Raw genomic sequence first — 21,059 nt, 5'->3', positions numbered from 1 at the left:
CCTTTGAGCGTCTTAAAGTCGGTGTGAGACCTTACAAAATTAGTAAAAATCACACCATACAGCAAGCACTAGCTATAGATTGTCTGTCGTATGATGAAAAATACAAGAATGAGATTGATGAACTATTTATTTTATACTGAATTCAATCATCAGAAATATGTTTACATGTCTGTTTTTTATAGCACAGTTTAGCGAAATGTGTGTTCGTTATAAATTTTACTGTAGTACGCAATATTCGAGTATATGATAAGAAAAGATGAAATATTAAACGCGGAACTGTCCTAAGTCATGTATCAATTAATAAGTATAAATAAAAGTAATTGAAACAAAAAAGGAAAACTAGTTTTATGAACACATCCACTTTGTATCCTTACAATCCAAATAAAAATAGTAAGAACACGAAGCAATTTCCGTAAAGTGACCTACGTGTTTTCTTATTTCGCTACAATGGGATGTACTGTCCAATTGTTTCGCTAAATTGGGTTACCGATTTGCTAAAATGTCCCGAAACGTTTTGTACATGAGGTATCCCATGAAATCTTTCGGTACATTTGGTAACTGACGTAGTTCTTGTACAGTGATTAACTTTGCAAACATAAATCCATTTAGGATTATGGCATACATTTACCATACAAATACATTTATGCACAATTAAAATAACTTTAGATATACACGACATGAGACTGAAATTGACAAACCGGACAAAGCAGTCATATTTTTCAAGACTTCTAACGGCAACTGTTTCAACTTACATATGTGTTGATGAGCTTATTTTTTTAAATTTGTAAAGCTTTTTTGTATATTTACAACATGATTAAACAATAAAGTCCTTAAGTTTTTATTAATCATCAACTTCTTCAGGTTTAGTTCAGTTCAAACTCATTTCATTTGTTATAATATAAGAAAAGGGATGACTTATGAAGTCTCTCTCCCATTTACAATACATATACAATCTTTATTAGCATGCTGAAAAAGTAATTTTGCATTAAAATGTACGAAATTAATAAATAACAGAAGAAAAAAAACACAACTAACTGAGAGAAAAAATTGGTTACAAATGACAATGACTATCGATATGTGTAGGTTCCATACAAATACTCTGAAAATTACACTATTATAATTCCATTTTCTTTTGCATACAGTTGTTTCTTCATATTTCATTAGTTAAAATTGCCACATCAGAAAAGATTACACACCAATAAATATTTTTTTCAAAATCAAGACGGCGGCAAACTTGATACGTTTTCAAATGAACATAAATGCTAATGCAGGCTTTAATTTTCATCCAATTATAACAATAATAATTTATTATAATAATTACGAGCCTTTAATATAATGTTTTCCAATGTATATATATATATATATATAATTTTTATATATACAAGTCTAAATTGAAAACAATATATATATATATATATGGACCTTGAGTTTGAAATAAAGTTTATCTTATCTTATCTTATCTTTAATTTGAATTTAATTTATTTATTTATGCACACAGTTGTACCCCCAAAGGGGTTGATGACATACAATACATTTATCGCATATACACTATTAAAAACACTATTTACTTTTAATAATGTATGTTCATTTTTTGTAAGTAAGGTTAAAAATATTTTGGATGAATGTGGTTTTTCAAATATTTGGATTACTCAATGTTTTGGTAACGATATATGGTTAAAAATGCACTTAAGTAGCGATTACAAGACCAATTCAAACAGTTGTGGAATACACAATTACAAAGACTACAAATGCAGTTATTTACAGAATTTTTAAATTAAAAATATATGTTGATATCTTGGATCTGAACGAAAGTATTCTTTTATGTAGATACAGAACCACAAACCACAGACTCCCAATAGAGACAGGGAGGTGGAATAACGTTAATAGAAATGATAGAAAATGTCATTTTTGTAATATTGGTAGCATTGGAGACGAATTTCAGTATCTGCTAGAATGTCCATTTTTTTAACGACAGTAGAAGATTATACCTTGAAAAATACTATTTGGCTCGTGTTAATACACTAATTAAAAGTTTAGAAAATTGATGAGCAATTTAAAAAAAAAGTCAGAGCTAAAAAAATTATGCAAGTTCATAAAGTGTGTAAATAAACATGTGGGTCCTCCTGGCTAAAATATATATTATTTTGAAACCACTGTATTATTATATATATGTTTTGTAAATAGATGCATATTCATGTACATATTTTGCATTAGCTCTCTCTGTACCTATGTATCTGCAAAGGTTATGAGGATAAATATATTATTATCAATACAACAAATATAAAACAACACAAATAACAATTATACATAATAGTATTGACACTTCAATATTATGCACTTTCCTCAGTGATCAGGACTTTTTTCATAAATGGAGGAGCAAGCTGCATAAGTACCTTAGATGACAAAACTTTTAACAATTTCTCGTCATTTCCTATATCATTTATTTCCGGATATATATTTGTAGTTTTCTTAATAAATCCCTGCCTTAATATCATATGTTTTGTAAAAAAAGAAATGTTTTTCATCTTCTACAACATCCAAATTACATTGATTGCATATTCGATCTTCTCTTTTAACTTTCTTATATCGCCCCTTTTCAATTTCTAAAATATGTTCACTAATTCTGATTTTACTTATCAATTTTCTATATTCAAAATTTGTCTGTAAAATGTAAGATTTTATTTCGTAATTTGTTTTTATTTTACTATATATTGTATAACTTGTGTAAAGGAATAACTTTTTATCATCCGTAAGAGATGACACTTTCTCTTTAATAGATCTAAAACATGTTTGAACAATACTTTCTTCATTTTTAATGTTTTGCTACCTTTTGTCAATAAATCGAAGTCTATTTGCAAATTTGGACAGATCGCAGTAAAAAAAAACATAGTCTGCAAAATTATACAGTTGTATATATATATATTTTTTTTGAATTGTTCGGTAAATACCGAAAAATTAGTTTTCTCGATTATGAATTTACTTTAATTTGCGTAATATACATTAATGTGTTAACCATTTTTTTTAATTTGTCAACTTGCATCATTTTACATTGCTAGATGTACCACCCAGGTGTTTATGGTGACTTGTGAGTGGTACTGTCTTAATTGCCTTCAAACACAAAGAAGTATCTGTATTGTTTCCTTTTATATGGAATGAATGACATTGGCCATTTTTTTTACCACATGTCGAGTTCACACAGATCATGATCTATCACATGTTATATCGTTTATCTGATCTTCATCTTGACTTGACTGACCTTTCTTCGTCCGTTACCTAAAAAAGTGTTTTCTTTCAAGATTTATATCGTACAAAATGTAATGTTAAATTTTTTTTTAAAAAACCCCGCTAGATTGAATGTCAAATCGTATCGAAAAATGTGGCATTAAAAGTGAACAATACATTTTATAAAAAATATATACAAATTTGGTATTTTTAATAGTAAAATGTAAAGGAGACATATATTTTTTGTAATTGCCAAAGAATTCGTGATCGATATTCAAAGTTTGTATTTGTCATCATTTTCGAAGGATTGACGGTGACCAGATTCACCTGTCAAGAATAGTCATTATCTTCCGATGTTCAGACAGTTTTAAATCGATACAAATTGACCATGATAATTGGTAAAATGATTTTCAACATTCCTCAGTTCTCTCTTGGCTGTTGTAAAGGAGGAAAGAAATGCGAAATAGAACAACAAGATGGTAGCACAGTGGTAACATCGATTCATCAAACTGGATGTAGCTGTATATTGTTACTGCCATAAAAAAGTTATTATGTCATAGTAAGACAAGGAACATAAAATTGAGAATGGAAATGGGAATGTGTCAAAGAGACAACAACCCGACCATAGAGCAGACAACAGCCGAAGGCCACCAATGGGTCTTCAATGCAGCGAGAAACTCCCGCACCCGGAGGCGTCCTTCAGCTGGCCCCTAAACAAATATGTATACTAGTTCAGTGATAATGGACGTCATACTAAACTCCAAATTATACACAAGAAACTAAAATTAAAAATGATACAAGACTAACAAAGGCCAGAGGCTCCTGACTTGGGACAGGCGCAAAAATGCGGCGGGGTTAAACATGTTTTTTGAGATCTCAACCCTCCCCCTATACCTCTAGCCAATGTAGAAAAAACAAACGTACAACAGTACGCACAGTAAAACTCAGTTTAAGAGAAGTCCGAGTCCGATGTCAGAATAGGAAACAAAAGAAAATAAACAAAATGACAATAATACATAGATAACAACAGACTACTAGCAGTTACTGACATGCCAGCTCCAGACCTCAATTAAACTGATTGAAAGATTATGTCTTCATCATATGAATATCAGGCACAATCCCTCCTGTTAGGGGTTTAGTATTATACCGTCATAAAATATATGAGAAGAACACAACCCGTGTCATGCCAACAACTGGTTTTAGAATAAATATGTTTAATTCCGATGCAAAGACCCTATAAGTGAATCAATATTAAAGCCAAAATATGCAATCTTTAATGACATGACAACAGTATCGTAACTATATCCCTTCTTAATAAGTCTGTTTAAAGGTTTTGTTAGCTTTTGAGGTGAATACATTTCTCTCGCTAAAATCTAATACGTTGTTACATACACGAGCGAATCGTACAAGTTGAGATATATAAACACCATAAGAAGGTGACAAGGGAACGTCACCATCTAAAAATGGATAATTAACGATAGGAATAAAAAATCATCTCTTTTATCATAAATTTTTGTATTAAGCTTCCCGTTAATGATATAGATATCAAGATCGAGGAAAGGACAGTGGTCATTGTTAGTATTAGCTTTATTTAAAGTAAGTTCAACAGGATAAATTTCTTTAGTATACATACTGAAGTTGTCATTATTGAGAGCCAATATATCATCCAAATATCTAAAAGTATTGTAAGATTAGCAACAGAAAATGTATACATCAGGGTCAAGAAGGCAGAAAAAGACGCAGATTACCGACATCGGACTACTCTATTAAATGTATGCCCCACTGTACCGTTTGTCTATTTCCGTTTTTCCCTTTATTTTCGTCTCTTGCCCCGGTAACTGTGGCAACTGGTAATCTTACAACATGCCATTATTTTGATGTAAATAAAACACTAGTTCAGGTTACAATATTGACATCTTCAAAAATCTTTAAAACATGAAAATTCAGACAAAGAAAAAAAGTTGTAAGTTGTAATTTGTAAACATTTTGAAACTCAAGGCGATTATGACCATTTTGATTGATGATGAAATTTTGCACACTGAACACATTTTGGATTATAACGAGGTTGCAGATAAACATTTTTGAAAATTATAGACATAAAATTGCAACAGTAAAAAAATATGGACAAAAACACAGGACCTGACAATTTCCAATGAAATACGAAAGCATATAGTTCTATCGTTAGGTCCAGATGTATTACAAAAACTTAATTTCAGACTGGAAAATACCCTTCGAACAGGAGGAAATCATACGTCATACTGATTCTAAATCTGGTGACAAACAAGATATAAACAACTACAGAGATACATCTTTTCAAAATTACCTACCAACACTATTTTTGCTCGTTTTAACTATACCATTTTATGGTACTATATATATATATATAATAGTTTAAATTTGAGCCCAATTCACTGAAAAATGAAACAGTTTTGGACATTTAAAGAAAATTATTTTTAGTTAGGTCGGCCATCTTGGATGGACTCCCACCCCCCCCCCCCCCCCTCCCCCCCTTTTCCCCCAAGGACCATCTGTGCCAAGATTGGATCCTATTGGCCAAGTAGTTTCAGAAGAGATTCCTTAATAATTTTTTTTTCAAAATAAGCCTGATTTGCGTAATCGGCAAAATCGACAGAATAAAATAAATAGGAAAAAGCCGGAATACATGTTAAACTACTCCATTTCATGATGATACAGTTCAAATGTTAGCTCAATTCGCTAAAGAATGAGACGGTTTTGGTCATTTAAAGATATATAATTCTTTTTTTAGTGACGGCGGCGATATTGGTTGGAGGACGGAGCTACTGGACATACTTGAAAGGGGACGACCGTAACACCGAAAGAATACCATAACACATGTACAAATTAAGATACTTCTGTTTTCAAATCTAATGACGGTTTTAAAATTAGCACGTTCCATAGTTGTAGGGTTTAGTAAATAAAGTATCTTGTGTTCATTTGAATATTGTATACAATTGGAATTTTCAGTGGAACGTAAATTGAACAAATCGAGTCTTCTATTTTATTACAATTTCATTGTGTGTTACAATTCTGTATTCTCTTGGTGTTTAAATATATCTCAAAGTAATGATCGCCAATTCTTATCTTTGTATTTACATTTTCTTATATCAAAATCATGGAAGGGACAAATAAAATTCTTTCTCCATACTAAGTTTCATTTTTTTTATTGGAGTTAAAATTCTTTATTTTATTCTTATGATTTTTGTATTAATTTATCATTTCATTTTTTATATAAGATTTTATAGAGTTCACTTGCTTATTATTTTACAATTACAGATTTTATCTACAAGTTCATTGTCTGGTATAAAGTTTTTGACATATGCATGCATACAATTATGAATAAGTACCCTCTGAATTAAGAGATAACCTATCAATAGTGTTTTTCTTAGTCATGAGAAGTTATTACATTGACTATATATACATGTATGTTAAAATAGCAAACCCCTTCTGTCCTTCTGACAAGTACGTCATACTAACAGTTTGCCGGACTGTAGGGTTATCTGACTGTAAGTACTACCCCGATGTCTTGTATTTTGGATGGATCTTAATTAATAATTGCGACATTAGAAAAAAAGTAGTATTTTAGATCATGAATTCAGTTGTGGGAATACCATTGTAATAGTCTTACCTCCATAGACCCACTTAATGGAGACTTTACTACGAGTAAGATGTTTAACCAGAAGGAACTGCTCAGCCCTCCGAAGCACCGAAGTTCACTCCCAATAGTTTGAATTGTTTGTTATCATCGGTGTCTATACTTTACCTGTTCAGATATACCATAGGTTGTATTGTTCGTCATTATTTCTGTCATCATGTTACACAAGTTTGTCAATTAAAACGCTCCCTTTTTGTGATTTTGTTTGTCGGCTGGAGTATTCTGCATGGTTTGCGTTTTCCACGTATATCTGTTATATGTTTTACATTCACATATGGATTCGTAAACTTAAGATGTCCACACCGTACCAGTACAGTTATTTTCACAAATGAAAGGTTCTGTGACATGTCACATATACCCCTTGCTCCCCCATTTTTCGGATAAAATTTTTATAAAGTGATGATCAGGTGAAAGAAAGATGGGAACAACATCAAACGGTTTAGTGCCTATTATGGGCTAGTTTGAGAGCAGAAATGTGAACACTTTGTGATACTGTCGTGTATTAATATCTGTCAGTAGAATGTTGTGTCCAAACCAACTCTCTCATGTACATTTTATTATTTGCTATTCCAACATGCTGTGCGGCTGGTGTAGTACCTTAGGCTTTCATATGAAATTGTTGTAGTTTCATTGGTATGTATATGAAGCCCAATACTAATATTAAGAAATAGTTTTTGGTATCTATGATTAATTTTGTTGGAGATTTTGTCCACGGGCAGGCATTATATTCATAAAAATTTTACCCCGAGCGTTAGCGAAATTTACGATACAATTCCTCCCCATGGTAAACTCTACAACAAATCATGAATACCAAAAATTATTTCGATTCTAATAGGGCATTGAAGGTAAATATAAATAACCCAGACCTGCATAGGTAAAGGTTGTGTAAACATTAAGGCTGTTCCAATTTCCTTACGTTTATGAAAAAAATACTCGAATAGAAAATATAGTTTAATAAAATATCAATATCAAATTTAGATGACAAATTCATCAGTTTAAACGACTAAATGTGTCTTTAATAATTGTCGAAACTGTGCATTATTATCGGAGTCATTTTTAATACATGTTTTTTTGGGTGAAGGATTTTAGAACAGCGAAATCGACGCCAGAATGTAGAACGTAAACAACACGTCATCGTGCTTGTATTATATGAATGACAGCACAGCACGATACTGCGAGGTATAATAGTTGTGGTTCTTAGGATTTAATAACCACGATAAGGACCACGCTCTGATTGGCTTATTTATTTTTCATTTTTTTTTTATCTATCATACAATTGGTTCTCAATGTAACTCGGATTTATTCTACCAAATAGAGAAATTCCGAAGTGTACTTTCTGTTTCGATTTCACGTTATATTTATACTGCTGTTAATTGACGGGTAAGGAGTCCTAAAGATGCAGAAAAGGGTAAACACTAAAACAAAAATTGCATGTGTACAACCAAATAACAAACATACCTTCGCTTTAAACATTTAGGCCAAAATATCAGGCTCTGGTCCAACCTGGAATTTATAAAGTTCCCTGTATAAGTCTATAACTAGTGAGTAGTGTGATCATGTTGATAGTAAGAATTTCCCCCTGATATTCATGATTATATGATTACACAGTGGGCCCCTATGATTGTTTGATTGTTGCGCTTCATATTCGTAATCATATAATTACACAGTTAGGCTGTGATGATCGTCTGCTTATTGACCTTGATAATCATGATCATATGATTAAACAGTTAGGCCATGATGATTGTTTGATTATTGCCATTAACATTCATGATCATATGATAACAGTTAGGCTGTGATGATCGTCTGATTATTGCCCTTGATAATCATGATCATATGATTAAACAGTTAGGCCATGATGATCGTTTGAATATTGCCCTTATATTCATGATCATCTGATTACACAGTTCGAACATGATGATCATTAATTTTCAAGTCTTTATCAGCTAAAAATCGTTTTTATTGTTGTTTTGTAGACTACACGAAAGCTTTTGACACTGTTCAAAGATATATGTTATGGTATAAACTATCAAAAATTGGTATTCAAGGTAAATTTGTAATGGTAATCAAAGCAATGTATTCAGATGTCAGCACTTGTGTAAGTGTTGATGGGTTCAATTCTGATTATTTTACTAATGAAGTAGGTCTGATGCAAGGTGAAGTATTATCACCTATATTTTTTTCAATGTATGTCAACGATTGTGAAATGGCCTTTATAAATAGTGACTCTATTCCTTATGAGGTGAAGGAACTAAATTTATGTTTATTAATGTACGCAGACGATATGGTATTTTTTTCAGAATCTGTATCTGGTTTACAAACGTTACTTGATACTTTGTATGATTATACCTCCAAATGGTCACTTAGTGTTAATATAGCAAAAACGAAAAATGTTGTGTTTAGAAAGAGTGGTAAAATACATGATAATGAAAAATGGTATTATAATAACCAGGAAATAGAAGTTGTAGATAACTTTAGTTATCTTGGTATTTTGTTAAATTTTAATGATAAATATAATCTGTTACAGCAGAAACTATCAGAACAGGATGGAAAAGCTGTTTTTGCCTTAAGGAGAAATATAAAAGATATTTATTTGAATTTTGTAACTTTACTTTCACTTTTTGATACTTATATTAACAGTGTACTTTGTTATGGTTGTGAAATTTGGGGTGCTCATAAGGCACCAGCTATAGAGAGGATACATCTGGGCTATTGTAAAAATATTATGAAAGTGAAAAGCTCTACTAGTAATGTCATGGTGTACTATGAGCTAGATAGATTGCCATTATTGCACACCAGAAAATGTAGAATTTTTAAATACTGGTTTAAGCTGTTATGTACTACAAACTGTATTTTGAAAAACTGTTACTGTTTTTTATATGATGATTTACAAAAATGTCCAAATAATAAGACAAATTGGTTGTATTTTATTAAAAATGAGTAGCTTAGTATAGGTTTAGGTGATATTTGGTATAATCAAGGTTTAGTTTTTGATAGTAAGCTCTCCAGTACTTTTTACTTGATAATTAAACAACGCATGTTTGATTGTCTGAAGCAAGATTTTGACAGCCAATTGAATAATTTAGTTAAATGTTCAAGTTATAGATATTTGGTTCAAAATTTTTGTTTACAATATTACTTATGTAAACCAATACCAGTTATTTATAAGACATGTATTACCAAAATAAGACTTAGTAGTCATGATTTAGCTATAGAATGTGGACGCTATTCTCCAATTCCATGAAATAATAGACTATGTAGTTTTTGTAAAAATGACATTGAAAATGAGATGCATTTCACTTTGAAATGTCCCACTTATCAAGGTCTTAGATCTTATTTTATCAAACCTTATTATTGGAGAAAACCTTCTATGTATAAATATATACAATTAATGAGTTCTAATAATCTAAGAGAATTATGTAATTTGGGTAAATTTATATTTCGTGCACAAAAATTAAGATCTAACATGTTGTAATATGTTTCACACTACCTTCTTCTATCTATGTATACTGTGTGTAGTTTATATGTTGTGTGCCTATAGTTGTTATGACTTTGGTAAATAAAGATTAGATCGATTATTGCCCTTAATATATCCATAATCATATGATTGCACAGTTAAACATGACAATCTTTTGATTATTGCACTTACTATTCATGATTATCGGATTACATATTTTTGATTATTGCCCTTAATATTCGTAATTATCTAATTTAAGGTATGATTGTTGCCCTTGATATTCATGATAGATTAGATAATGTAATATCAAACTTTGATCATGTTAATCATTTAATTATTGTCCTTATTATTCATGATCAGGAGCAGATCCAGGATTTTGAAAAAGGGGATGAGGCCCTATGGTAAGCCAACGTTTGGAGCAATATGTTTAAAAAGTCTATACATTTATCATATATGAAGCTCCCTGCCCCTTCTAAATCCACTTTGATGATCATTTGATTACAGGATTTAATCATCATCATCATTATGAATCGATTGTTTGATTATTGTCTTTTATAACCTGGTTTAATCATGCCAATAGTTTCGATTTCTGCCCTAAAAATTCATGATCATGTTATTATGTAGGTTGATCATTTAAATAGTTTGAATACTCCCCTTATATTTATGATTATGTGGTTACACTTTGATCATGTTAATAGTTTGATTACTGCAATTGAATTGCAATACATATATAAAGCCTGTACCTTATCAACAGTACATACATGTCATATAGACTGTACCTAAGAACCATATAGACAAAACTTATAACCTGAACCTAAGAACCATAAACAATACATATACCCTATATCTAAGAACCATAGAAAATATATTAAGCATATATCTAAGAACCATAGAAAATACATTTAGACTGTACTTAAAGACCATAGACAACATAATAAGCTTATATCTAAGAATTATAGACAATATATAAAGCCCATATCTAACAACAATATACTATACATATGATATAGACTGAACCTAAGAACCATAGATAAAACATATCATGCATTTAACCTTTATCTAAGAACAAACGATAATACATATAAACTAAACCTAAGAACCATAGACCGTACATAAAGCCTTTATTTTAGAAGCATAGACAATACATATAGACTGGACCTTAGAACCATAGACAATATATATAGCATATATTCAGTGGCGGATGCAAAAATATTCATGAGTGGGGGCCCACTGATTGCCTAAGAGGAGGCCTGCTCCAGTCATGCTTCAGTGATTCCCTGTATAATCAACCAAATTTTTCCCACAAAAGGGGGAGCCCTCCCCTCCTCCCCCTAAATCCGCCTCTGTTATTTAAAAACCAAAGACAATACATATAGATTGAACCTAAGAACCAAAAACAATACATATAGCCTATATCTAAAAACCATAGACAATATATATATATCTTATATTTAAGAACCATAGACTATAAATATAGACTAAACCTAAGAACCAATATCTTGAAACACTTTCAGATTGTAACAATGGTCAGAAAAGACATTTCTTAACCTACTCTTTTAAATATTTCTAACACTGGAATATACAATTATAAAATATGTGGCAAGGAAACCTGTAGTGATTTATGCAAGAATGCTATTCTATGCAAGAATGTAATATTGATCTTATTGCGAACCAAATGGAACTTTTCAATAGGGTCATCTTCTATTGGTCAAGGTATTTAAACATTTATCTGTTCTATTACCAATTGAATAAATACAATAGTTATTAGTCTCTTTATAGTTTATTCACTGGGACCTTTTAATTTCTTCTAAGAGAAATCTATCACTCAATGATTAATTACATGAATAAAAAAATGGTCTTCTAAATCTATGAAAATAAATGTATCAACTCACAAAACCGCTTGCTTACCTTTACTATGAATTCTGCAAGATCATGCATGAAACAAAAATATTGATATTTTCGCCAGAAATTATTTGACAGAATGACTTTATATGTGTTCAACTGCTTTACAGTAAAGAGTTGTAGAGAATTTGCTCTTTTCAGATATGTCGTGCACCAACTTCCTGTTTTTCTATACTTTCTTCTCGAAATGCAATGTGTTCTGTCTGACTTCTTTGAAAGTTCATAGTTTCAGTACTAAAAGAATTAATGAGAGCTTACACCTTCTAATATAAGCATTTTATATTTCAGGTTAGTCAACATCTACTATGCCAAAGTTCACCTAAGACATCAAGGAGTTAACACACAGATGGTTGAGCAGAATAACTGAACAATACAGAAAAAAAAAGATTTAACATTCTGTAATACATGAACCATTTAAAGTTTTTCCTAGGTGCTAGGATGAAATTTGAAAAAAATAGGCAGGACAGGAGTTTTGAGTTAAAAAAGGGGGGATGAGACACTATGCAAAAAAATGATGACAATTTATGTAAAAAAAAAGTCAGGATAACCTAAAAAAAAAAAAAGGCAGGACCGAATAGAGTGAAAAATAAATAGGCAGGACAGAGACCTGATACAATTTGTATCACGTTCTGATGACGTTTTTTTCAGCAAACTATCGACATTCCAATGGAAAGCAACTGGATCCGGACTCTTCTTCCTGCCGACTTGTTCCGTTATTCACATGAAGCAGACTCCATACGGGAGCTTCTACGGAAGAATGAAAAGAAGCTAGCATTAATCTATGAGTTCACATTTGGCTATCTAGATGATTTCATCTTACTGAATAATTCAAAGTTTAGTGACTATGTTAAACAAATCGATCCCATCGAACTTGAAATTAAGGATACACAAGATACAGTTAAATGTGCCTCATATCATGACTTATATCTAAAATTGACAATGAGTATCGGCTAATAACAAAACTTTACGACAATAGAGATAATTCAGCTTCCAACTCTACATTCTCCCGTTCTATGTAGTAACATCCCAGCAGCGGCTGCATATGGATTATATATCTCACAGTTGATACGATATTCCAAAGTTTGTATTCCCTGTCATGATTTCCTTGATAGAGGGTTGCTGCTTACAAGGAAGATATTGACCTATGAGTTCCAAGTGGTAGAGTAATCTATAGACAACATGTATCTAGGAACCAAACCATCTATATACATCTTTATCTAGGAACCATACTATCTATAGACAACATTTACCGAGGAAACAACACCATATATAGACAACTTGTATAAATTTAAGAACCATACCTTCTATAGATAACATATATTTAGGAACCATACCATCTGTAGACAACTTGTATTAAGGAACCACACCATATATGGACAACATGTGTCTTGGAACCACACCATCTATAGACAACTTGTATCTAGGAACCCCAACATCTATAAACAACTTATATCGAGGAACAAAACCATGTATAGATAACCTGTATCTAGGAACCACACCATATATAGATAACTTATATCTAGTAACCACACCGTCTGTAGACACCTGGTTTCTAGGAACCAAACAATATATTGATAAGTTATATCTTGGAACCATACCATCTTAAGACAACTTGTATCCAGGAACCACAGCATATGTAAACAACTTGTATCTAGGAACCATACCTTCTATATATAACTTATTTCTAGAAACCATACCATTTATTTAAAACTTGTATCTAGGAACCACACCATCTATAGACAACTCATATTTAGGAACCACACCGTATATAGACAACATGTATCCAGCAACCATACGAAATCTAGACAACTAGTATCTAGGAACCATACCCAGTAACGACAACTTGTATCTTGATATTATAGACATGGTGTATCCAGGAACACACTATGTAAAGAAAGCCATCGTATTTAATTAATTTTCTTTTAAAACCAACCTGCATCTAAGAACCATAGACAAGAGAGGCAAAAGATACCAAAGAGACATTCAAACTCATAAGCCGAAAATAAACTGACAACACCATGTAGATTTGAACCTTAGATATACTAGTATATATAATTGATATACGCCTTTACTCTGTACTTTCATTTGAAGATTCAATCGGTTATTCATAAAAATGTTACACAACAGTATTAATATAGGCTATGGTTATGAAGAGACACCGTTCATATCTAGAACTTTGTCATTTGGTTGCATATGTATATGATATTATCCGACAGTTTTATGGTCAAACGAAGATAATTGGTCACAGGTTGCATGTATAACTTTATAGTCCTCAATGTAGTATATATATTTAAACAGTGTTTTGTTAGTGAACTTCAATAATATTTTGACAGCATCGAAATGTTGTTTTGGTTCTGCAGCATACTGGGCCATATCATGGCCAACTGTTTTCCCCAGTATTAGCCAGTACAAGTAAAAACTCATAAATTTTATGTATTTTTGTTTACTTCTTATCTGGGATTGCGCTTTGATTGTAGGAAGAAGGCTGCATTTGTAATAATTTTGATATTCGTAAATAATTAGATGACTGTGTAAACAATATGTTTTGGCTTTCCAATTATATTTTACAACATTTTAAAATACAATAAAATAAATTTAAATATGAATAAATATTCTATAACTTAACGAAGGTTGATTGGTCATGCAATCTAATTAACAATGCCATTTACAAGGATATAAAAAGACAAATAAAAGATTCACAAATATTTATTTTCTAAATTTATCTCCTGGTTGTATTTTCTTTTAGCATTTCAAGTCACATGATAAATCAATTTTGTATCAATTACATAAATATCTAAGAAATTTGTGCTGTTCAAAATCAATTGAGATATGGATTATTAAGATGTCCTAATAACAACAAACGTTTTAGCTAAATACATCACTGAAAATTTATGCATATAAAAAAATAAATATTTCTTTTTTACATGAACTGGTGCTTTCATTTTCTATTATACTACATGTACAAGCCACTGTGTACAATGATTTTCCCAGTATGGCATTGATGAAAGATGTTATATATCTGCTGTTTTGGTTTTTTGTATATTTGATTTATGTTTCAATACACATTTGTATATCATGTATATCAGTGTCAATGAAATTTAACTGCAGTTTTGTAGCTTGAATGAAAAAATATGAATGAAAAATCAAGTACATTGAAATGTCTGTGTTATGTATAGTTAATAGCAACATTTTGCATAATCATTTGCAACCGTTCCTACTATGAAAAGCCTCATTTTTCTCCTTATTTGCTGTCAAAAGAAAATTTAAGTACACTTGATATAGAAACATGTGAAAAAATTATACTCTTTTTATTGATATTGACTGAATAATGTTTTTCTAATTTCTATACTGTAAATATGTTATTAATTGATGCAAGCAAAATTTTGATGCTAATAATAGTGAGTTGTAATAGTTGCCTATGATAAAAAAAAAATTTCACTGCATTCAATTTTGTTTACGTAATTTTTGTGATTTTTTTTTCGTACTGACAAATATTCAAATTACCCAATAAATTATAAGTTAACCTGAAAAGAACCATATCGTTCATTCATATTTTTGCATTTAAAATTTCAAGCTTCTTCCTATAGATTTCATAACTTACAGCAAAAAAAAAACAGTGAAAGATTCGAAAAAAAAAAAATTTCAGGGGCAATAACTCCAAACAGATACTTTGATTTTTTTCAATTTCCACAGTGGATACATGTTTTTGCTCTGATAGTTATTACAGTTTACAGTTTTAACCTCTATTTCAAAGGTAGAAGTCAAAAATTGTGAAAATGGATAGAAAAAAACGTACATTTCAAGGGCAATAACTACATATAAGATTTTCAGATTTTTCTGAAAATAACGGGCAGATAAGCTAATAAACTACAAGACATTGTACATTAATTATATTGTGCCTTGCATATTAAGCAAATGAAGTCCTGTCCCTCATGTGTTGTTATTTTGACACACTGAAAGTGTGAACACCTGCCACATGCTGAACACCTTATTCTCCATGACAATTGTATCAGCTAATGGCATCCGACCATGTCACACATTTCTCTTGTCAGCTATTGGCAGTCTTTTAGCAACTTGCATTGTTCTGTTCTAAACATCCTGAAGAATAGCAGGAGGATGTTCAAACCTGGACGTGTTGGGCTGATGTATTTTAAACCCTAAACATTCTGTAAAAAAATTAGAACACATATAAAATCTAGGAGAAAGAATGTATAGTTACACATAAAAACTTGTCATTGATCTTCTTTCAATACAAAGGTAGCTAAATTATAATAATGTTTCCTTTGAAACACATTGACTAGATTTATTAAAAACACTAATCTCAAAAAGCTATTATAGTGCAAACTGGTACATGACCAGACATGCATACACGTAAACTTGTCCATTCTTTTAATAAACTTATTCATAAAGGTTATCAATTTAACATTTTTTATCTGTTCTTAAATTGATTGTGTTATATATAAAATAATAATAAATTAAAACATAACTAAATATGTATTTCTATACAGTTGTGAACACTTCAGGTCCTACATACTGTTGATACTTATGTTCAGTTATGCACAGTGTCATGGTTTTCTTAGACTGGAAATTGCATCTTCTTATTAAATCCACTGGAGGTAAACTGATTGATATTTCAGTCTTGAAAACCTGTTTGTTATTTTTTGTAATTGGCTTTGAAATTGCCTTCAATTACTGTGAGTACTCTTAGATCAATATTTTGTGTTTTTAGTATTTTTGTTAGTTATTCAATGGTGCTTTGTATTGATTTGATGAGTCAAGCCTTTTTCAACTGGCTTTTACAGTTAGTTCTCAAGTTGTGCTGTAACATCACTTTCTCTGGTTAATGGAAGGTTGACCCTAATTAACAAGGTTAACCCTTCCTCATTTTATAAGTGATTGTCCTTTTGAAGACAGTTGTTTTTTATTCAGTATTTGTTGTAAGTTGCTGTGTATCATAATTATTGTGTTGTTAATTGTTTTGTACATAATTCAGACTGTTAGTTTTCTTGGTTGAATTGTTTATCATTTTGTCATGTTACTAGCTTTTATAGCTTACTTTCTAGTATAGTTTTTGTTCATTGTTAAAGGGCCATATGGTGATCTTTAGTTGCTTAGAATAGATATGTGGTATCTGGTGGATAGTTGCCTCAGCTAAAAAAATTCTCAATAAATAATGTTTTTTTTTCTCTCGATATATTAGTGTTTGTTTGTTTATTTTCAACATGTACTTTGGATCCTTAATGGTTTATGATCATTCAATGTCACAACTGTATGTCCTAATCAATATACATTAGTCATGAATAGAAATTGTATCATTTGTGTGCTTACTTCAAAACTCAGTGGACTTGGTTTCTTTGTTCAATATAATTGATACGACGGTCTCACCAGTTTCCAACATTTCATTCACCTGGAAATAAAAAGAAATGTTCCAAAAAGACTTGGACAGAACAAGTGTACAGAGTATCATATACCTAGAAAACATAGGTAAAAAATATATTTCTACTCTGTGATTATTTTTGGTCAATGTAAACTTTACAAAAGAACAATTTGATCAAAATTATGAGTTTAGATGTACAACAAATTTAATGAAAGTGCCAAACATAAGATATTTTGACCTATATCAAATTTTGAGGATTGTGGATTCATAATTTTTTGTGGAATACCCATTTTCGTAGATTTCTTGGTTGGATGAACCACTATTACAAATTTAAATACATTGTATTCAACAAAGAAGCCATTCTGTATTAGCTTGAATGCAGCCTTTTGCAAAACCATGAATCCAAATATCCATTCAAGTATGATTTTTCCCATTCAACGAAAAAAATAATAATCCTCATAAATTGATGTAGCTGCATATAATCTAAAGTATAAAAGGTAGAGCTCCTAGTAGAAATTGTAGGGTTTTTTTAAATTGTACTTACCACCTCCTTCGCCTTTTCCCAATCTTTCTTGGTTTTTTTGGTCCTATAAATAAATATGGTAAATTATTTATCAAACTAGAACTGCTATTATGCACAACCATTCGTTTTTATGAATCATAATTACCAAAAGAAATAAAGATACTTAGGCATGCACAACCTGTAGTATAGTGGGAAACAAGATGTATATGTTATGCTTGCTGTATGTTCTGTACCCTCCCCCCTCTAAATCATGTGTGATTTACCATACCTCACATCTCAGGCTTGACTGAATTAAAATCTATTGATTTGGTTGATTTTTGCACTATTGACTTACTTCAAGGCTGACAATTTTTGTTGATCGAGGAAGCTGGAATGCCAGAAGAAATTGGAATGCTATTATATTTATATAAAGTTTACCAATAATATATATATTGTCTATGGTTCTTAGATATAGGCTTTATACATTGTCTATGGTTCTTAGGTTCAGTTTAAATATATTATCTATGGTTCTAATATAATTGCTTTATGTACTGTCTATGGTTCTTAGATATAAAGTTTATTTATTGTCTATGGTTCTTAAATATAGGCTATATATATTGTCCATGGTTCTTAGATATAGGCTATTGTATTGTCTAAGGTTCTTAGATATAGGCTTTATATATTGTCTATGGTTCTAAGATGCAGTCTACATATATTGTCTATGGTTCTTATATATAGGCATTATATATTGTCTATGAACCACTGGTACAGTCTATATGTATTGTCTATGGTTCTTAGATATAGGCTTTATATATTGTCTGTGGTTCTAAGATATAGGCTTTGCATATTGTCTATGGTTCTTATGTTCAGTCTATATGTATTATCTATGGTTCTTAAATATAAGCTTTATATATTGTCTATGGTTCTTAGATATAGGCGTTATATATTGTCTATGAATCTCTGGTACAGTCTACATATATTGTCTATGGTTCTTAGATATAGGCTTTTATATATTGTCTATGGTTTTTAGATAAAGGCTATATATATTGTCTATGGTTTTTAGATAAAGGCTATATATATTGTCTATGGTTCATATGTTCAGTCTATATGTATTATCTATGGTTCTTAAATATAAGCTTTATATATTGTATATGGTTCTTAGGTTCAGTCTATATGTATTGTCTATGGTTCTTAGGTTAAGTCTATATGTATTGTCTATGGTTCTAAAATATATGCTACATTTATTGTCTATGGTTCTTAGATATAGGCTATATGTATTGTCTATGGTTCTTAGGTTCAGTCTATATGTATTGTCTATGGTTCTTATGTTCAGTCTATATGTATTGTCTATGGTTCTCAGATAAAGACTTCATGTATGGTCTATGGTTCTTAGGTTTAGTTTATATGAATTATCTATGGTTCTTAGAGAAAGGCTATATGTTTTGTCTATATGGTTCTTAGGTTCAATGTATATGTATAGTATATAGTTATTAGATATAGGCGTTATATATTGTCTATAATTCTTAGATATCAGCTTGATATGTTGTCTTTGGTCTTTAGGTACAGTCTATATGTATTGTCTATGCTTCTAAAATAAAGGCTTTATGTACGGTCTATGGTTCTTAGGTTTAGTTTATATGTATTATCGTTTGTTCTTAGATAAAGGCTATATACATGATATGTTTTGTCTATGGTTCTTAGGTTCAGTCTATATCATATGTATAGTATATTGTTGTTAGATATGGGCTTTATATATTCTCTATAATTCTTAGATATAAGCTTATTATGTTGTCTATGGTCTTTAAGTACAGTCTAAATGTATTTTCTATGGTTCTTAGATATAGGCTTAATGTATTTTCTATAGTTCTTAGATATAGGGTACATGTATTGTTTATGGTTCTTAGATGTATGCTTTAATAATTGTCTATATAGTTCTTAGGTACAGTCTATATGACATGTATGTATTGTTGATATGGTTCTTAGGTACAGGCTTTATATATATATTGTAATTCCAGTGCAGTAATCAAACTACTAACATGATTAACATGATTAAAGTGTAACCACATAATCATAAACATTAGGGGAGTATTCAAACTAATAAAATGATCAACCGATATAATAACATGATCATGAATTTTAAGGTCAGAAATCAAAACTATCGGCATGATTAAACCAGGTTATAAAGGACAATAATCAAACAATCGATTCGAAATGATGATGATGATTAAACCCTGTAACCACATGATCATCAAAGGTGGATTTAGAGGGGGCAGGGAGCTTCATATATGATAAATGTATAGACTTTTTAAACATTTTGCTCCAAACGTTGGTTTTCCATAGGGCCTCACCCCCTTTTTCAAAATCCTGGATCTGCACCTTTCATGAATAATAAGGGCAATAATCAAATGATTAACATGATCAAAGTGTGATATTACATTATCTAATCTATCATGAATATCAAGGGCAATAATCAAACCTAAAATTAGATAATTATGAATATTAAGGGCAAAAATCAAAAATATGTAATCAGATAATCATGAATAGTAAGAGAAATAATCAATAGATTATCATGTTTAACTGTTCAATCATATGATCATGGATATTAAGGGTAATAATCAAATGATCATCATGTTCGAAACAGTGTTATCAGATGATCATGAATATAAGGGCAATATTCAAACGATCATCATGTTCAAACTGTGAAATCAGAAAATCATGAATATTAAAGGCAATAATCAAACAATCATCATGTTCAAACTGTGTAGTAAGATAATCATGAATATTAAGGGCAATAATCTAACGATCATCATAGCCAAACCGTGTAATCAGATAATCATGAATATAAATGGCAATAATCAAACAATCATCATGGGCTAACTGTTTAATCATATGATCATGATTATCAGGGGCAAAAATCAATCGATCATCA

General features: G+C 30.7%; 1 long non-coding RNA gene across 1 annotated transcript; it reads right to left on the bottom strand.

The window, feature by feature from the left end:
- Positions 1-14,941: 14,941 nt before the first annotated feature.
- LOC127735468 (uncharacterized) lies at positions 14,942-17,659 on the bottom strand. The gene is made up of 2 exons (XR_007998429.1): positions 17,580-17,659; positions 14,942-16,417 (listed from the first exon to the last, which is right to left on the bottom strand). It is a non-coding gene; the product is annotated as an uncharacterized LOC127735468 (long non-coding RNA).
- Positions 17,660-21,059: the final 3,400 nt, after the last annotated feature.

This window comes from Mytilus californianus, unplaced genomic scaffold, assembly GCF_021869535.1.
Source record: "Mytilus californianus isolate M0D057914Y unplaced genomic scaffold, xbMytCali1.0.p SCAF_3, whole genome shotgun sequence".
In the NCBI taxonomy this organism is placed as follows: Eukaryota; Metazoa; Mollusca; class Bivalvia; order Mytilida; family Mytilidae; genus Mytilus; species Mytilus californianus.
Note: the sequence above shows the minus strand (reverse complement) of the source record. Positions and strands in the feature narration are given on the sequence as shown.